Source organism: Etheostoma spectabile, chromosome 10, assembly GCF_008692095.1.
Source record: "Etheostoma spectabile isolate EspeVRDwgs_2016 chromosome 10, UIUC_Espe_1.0, whole genome shotgun sequence".
Classification (NCBI taxonomy): Eukaryota; Metazoa; Chordata; class Actinopteri; order Perciformes; family Percidae; genus Etheostoma; species Etheostoma spectabile.
The window spans coordinates 5376489-5380932 of NC_045742.1; the positions used below are offsets into that span (position 1 = coordinate 5376489).

The following is a 4444-nucleotide window of genomic DNA, read 5'->3' on the forward strand; positions in this document are numbered from 1 at the left end:
TAAACTCTTTGTGAAACATGAACAAACACAAACAAACAATGGACACCACAGAACTTTCTTTTATCATCCAGTGACAGTGAGTTATAATGGGAAAAAGAACAAACTACTTTAAAGTAGAATTTCTTTAGGTTTTCTTTTAACGTGGTATCGGATCAGAATATAAACTCCTGTACTTCTCGATACCAGCGTTTTAGACTGTATCGGAGGCAATACTGATACTGGTATTGGTTTCAGAACATCTCTAGTATAAATGTAGCATGTTACAGAAATTCTAGGCTATTGAGGCTCGCAAAAGCAGAGAAAACACTTCACAAATGTATTAATTACCAGGTAAAAATGTGAGTCAAGAGCTTTAAATAACCACCCGGTTAGTCAGGTTCTGGAGGTTCATATTTTTTCAGTTACCTTCCACTCCCATTTGAAGCGTCCAACATGCACGATGAAGCCTGGGGCAACTTTAATGTCAATATACAGACACTGCCCTATCTTGAACTCAACAATGAGGTATTTAACACTCTGGTCTGTGGTTTAGCGTGCACGCAAGCATCAATTTGATCATCTGCAGATCATAAAAAGGTGTCTAGACATCTAGGCTAAGATTTTAAGCCATCAGGTTGCATGTCAGAGTTGTTTCAACAGCCTTTGAGTGACTTTATTTATAAAAAAAGTTAAAAGGTCTTAACTATACATTGAAATGAACACTGCAAATGTCTCAAGTCATTTCTGTATATTTCAACATGGATTTTTAAGAAATGCGTTGGTGTTTAAGAAAAATATGTCATATTTAAATAAAAGTCAGATCCCCAACGTCCCTATCTAAAAGGTCCAAACATGTTATTAACAAGACAAATTGCTTTGAAAATTCTTTTGTGTCTGACATGGTTTTCCCACAACAGAGCTGAATTAACCCCTTAAACAAATTCATAAAATTACACTTCAATCCTTTCCCCAGAATCTATGAATATGCAAATGCTTTTCATTTCAAAACTTGGAACTACTGGACACAAGAGGTCTGCTACCTAATTAAAAAGCCCATGTTCATGTTCATGTGTGTGTGTGTGTGTGTGTGTACGTGCACTGGAGGCCACATCCATCACATTGCAATGTCTGGAATCCTGCTCCTACATTCAAACTCAATCTAATGTGAGCAGAGAGAGAAAGTTTCCTTCTTCAGCAGATGAATGTGAAAAACAGCCACCTGGTGTCAAAGTGAAGGAGGACACCAAGGACTCAATTACAGACATGGATGGCTTGTTAAGTCAAGTTTGTTTACAGCATAGCCCTTGATAGGAGGCGGAGAGACGGTGCTTCTATACAGACAACCACATTTAGCAGGTTAAACCTAGACACCTACACCGTTTAACCTGCTAATCACCCCCAACCATGCTTCCTGTGTTGCAGAGTCCCCTGTGAGAAAAAAAAAAGTTGAGGTACCCCCTGAATCTAAAGCCTGCTCCTGTCCTGTGTCACTCTCTGAGTGAAGGTAAGATATTTTAGCTGCATCTCACCCCAAAAAACTACACATACTTGTTGGCTGCTCTTTGCATGCCTTTTCCCCCCCCACACACACACACACAATGTCACACAGGGCTCCTCGCTGCAGCAGCAGTCTGGCGAGGGGCGACATCCACCCTGAAGAAGAAAAAATGCACCAACTTTCTGTCTTGATTTAATCTAGACCTCATGTAGATCCTCCACACACACACGCGCACATACTGAACTTTGGACGGCAGGAGGAAGACGTTAGCCTAATGGTGGACCATGTGTTTTTTTTTTTCAAGAACATTCTGGCTGAATGGGAAAGAAGAATTGGTGTTTGGCTGAGAGGAACAACAGCCTTTAAACATGACGAGACAGGCAGTGAGGCGGCTGCCAGAGCTTCTTCTCCGGGCCAGCTAACAGTGTGCATCCAGGCTAGCATTGAAGCCGCCTTTACAATGCACGTTTCCCCTTAAAAAACCCCATCCCCGGTGTGCAACTGCAGGGCCCGGCGCCGCCATACACCACCACATAGACACATAAAAACACGTATAGCATGCCCCGTAGCACCAAGCGGAAAGAGACATGCGAAAAATGAGGAGGAGGGGGCACAAACCGGGACCGTAAACCGGCGATAGACACACCGGGGACGGAACATGAAGAGAACAAGTCTAGTTAGACGAACTAACCTGTTTGGGAGCAGCACGGTCCGCTGGATATTGGGTTGAATCCGAGTTAAATCCACTATCAGTACAACAAAGAGGCGAAAATGACCGAGCGGCCGCGGAACAGGCCGAAACAGCACTCCTGGAGCAGTGAGGCGCATGCGTAGAGCGCAGCCGGAGGTGGAGGGGGAAGAGGGGGGTGCATGAGTGCAACTAATTCTTAAAATTGATCCGCTGAGTGTGTCATTCATTATTCATCTTAAGGAAATAGCCTGACTCCATGGTTGTTTTCGTTGTGTGTGGGACATAAAGTCAACACAAATAAAGTATACGCTAGCTGCAATACACTTATTGGTCTTATTAGTCTCTTTCCACACAAATAGGCTTACAATATATTTTAAAAAAGTATAAGCAAAGTACAATTTTTTTATTGGAATTTCACAAAAAAATGTTTATATAAAAAATATATATATATATATATATATATATATATTTTTTTTATATATATATATATATATATATATTATATACACCACAACACACACCACACCACTACCGTTCAAAAGTTTGGGTCACATTGAAATGTCCTTATTTTTGAAGGAAAAGCACTGTACTTTTCAATGAAGATGACTTTAAACTAGTCTTAACTTAGAAGAAATCACTCTATACATTGCTAATGTGGTAAAGATCTTCTAGCTGCAATGTCTGGTTTTTTGGTGCAATATCTACATAGGTGTATAGAGGCCCATTTCCAGCAACTATCACTCCAGTGTTCTAATGGTACAATGTGTTTGCTCATTGGCTCAGAAGGCTAATGATGATTAGAAAACCCTTGTGCAATCATGTTCACACATCTGAAAACAGTTTAGGTCGTTACAGAAGCTACAAAACTGACCTTCCTTTGAGCAGATTGAGTTTCTGGAGCATCGCATTTGTGGGGTCAATTAAACGCTCAAAATGGCCAGAAAAGAGAACTTTATCTGAAACTCGACAGTCTATTCTTGTCCTTAGAAATGGAGGCTATCATGCGAGACATTGCTAAGAAATTGAAGATTTCCTACACGGTGTACTACTCCCTTCAGAGGACAGCACAAACAGGCTCTAACCAGAGTAGAAAAAGAAGTGGGAGGCCGCGTTGTACAACTGAGCAGAAGAGAAGTACATTAGAGTCTTAGTTGGAGAAACAGACCCTCCACACCCCAACTGGCATTTCATTAAATAGTACCCGCAAAACACCAGTGTCAACATCTACAGTGAAGAAGCGGCTGCGGGATTCTGTGCTTCAGGGCAGAGTGGCAAAGAAAAAGCATATCTGAGACTGGCCAATAAAAGAAAAAGATTAGATGGGCAAAGAACACAGACATTGGACAGAGGAAGACTGGAAAAAAGTGTTGTGGACGGATGAATCCGAGTTTGAGGTGTTTGGATCACAAAGAAGAATGTTTGTGGCGCCGCAGAACAAATGGAAAGATGCTGGAAGAATGCCTGACGCATTGTAAGCATGGTGGAGGTAATATGATGGTCTGGGGTTGCTTTGGTGCTGGTAAGGTGGCAGATTTGTACAGGGTAAAAGGGATTCTGAATAAGGAAGGCTATCCTCCATTTTGCAACGCCATGCCATACCCAGTGGACAGCGCTTGATTGGAGCCAATTTCATCCTACAACAGGCAATGACCCTAAACACACCTCCAAATGTGCAAGAACTATTTAGAGCAGAAGCAGGCAGCTGGTATTCTATCGGTAATGGAGTGGCCAGCGCAGTCACCAGATCTGAACCCATTGAGCTGTTGTGGGAGCAGCTTGACCGTTGGGTACGCAAGAAGTGCCATCCAACAATCCAATTGTGGGGCTGCTTCTGGAAGCGTGGGGTGCAATTTCTCCAGATACCTCCACAAATAACAGCTAGAATGCCAAAGGTCTGCAATGCTGTAATTGCTGCAAATGGAGGATTCTTTGACGAAAGCAAAGTTTGATGTAAAAAAAATCTTATTTCAAATACAAACCATTATTTCTAACCTTGTCAATGTCTTGACTCTAGTTTCTATTCATTTCACAACGTATGGTGGGGAATAAGTGTGATTTTTCAGGTTTACAAGAAGGAAAGTGCAAATAAATCCCCAGGCAATACATAAAGTGTAAGGATACCAGTACTGGTGGACTCCGTTTGGAAGAAGAAGGGAAAAGAAGTCCAGGGTGCCCTTACAAGAAAAATGGGATGAAGTTTCCTCTGGAGTGCACTTCTAGTGGAGAAAATGTGATGCAGTGCCATATACAGTAGGCTGCCCTGTTTTTAAAAAAAA

At 41.9% G+C, this 4444-nt stretch overlaps 1 protein-coding gene and 1 long non-coding RNA gene across 4 annotated transcripts in view; both read right to left on the reverse strand.

Moving 5' to 3' along the window:
- The window catches only part of pcgf3 (polycomb group ring finger 3), a 63962-nt gene extending 61668 nt beyond the window's left edge, over positions 1–2294 (reverse strand). For 2 of the 3 annotated variants that reach the window (XM_032528202.1, XM_032528201.1), the window contains exon 1: positions 2169–2293. The gene's annotated coding sequence lies outside the window, so the exon portion shown is untranslated. Of the gene's footprint in view, positions 1–2168 lie in introns of all 3 variants that reach the window. The other variant, XM_032528203.1, reaches the window with a different exon arrangement.
- Positions 2295–2806: 512 nt separating this feature from the next.
- LOC116697143 (uncharacterized) overlaps positions 2807–4444 on the reverse strand; it is a 7523-nt gene continuing 5885 nt past the window's right edge. The window contains exon 3 of the long non-coding RNA XR_004333935.1: positions 2807–2817. This is a non-coding gene — a long non-coding RNA (uncharacterized LOC116697143). The remainder of the gene's footprint in view (positions 2818–4444) is intronic.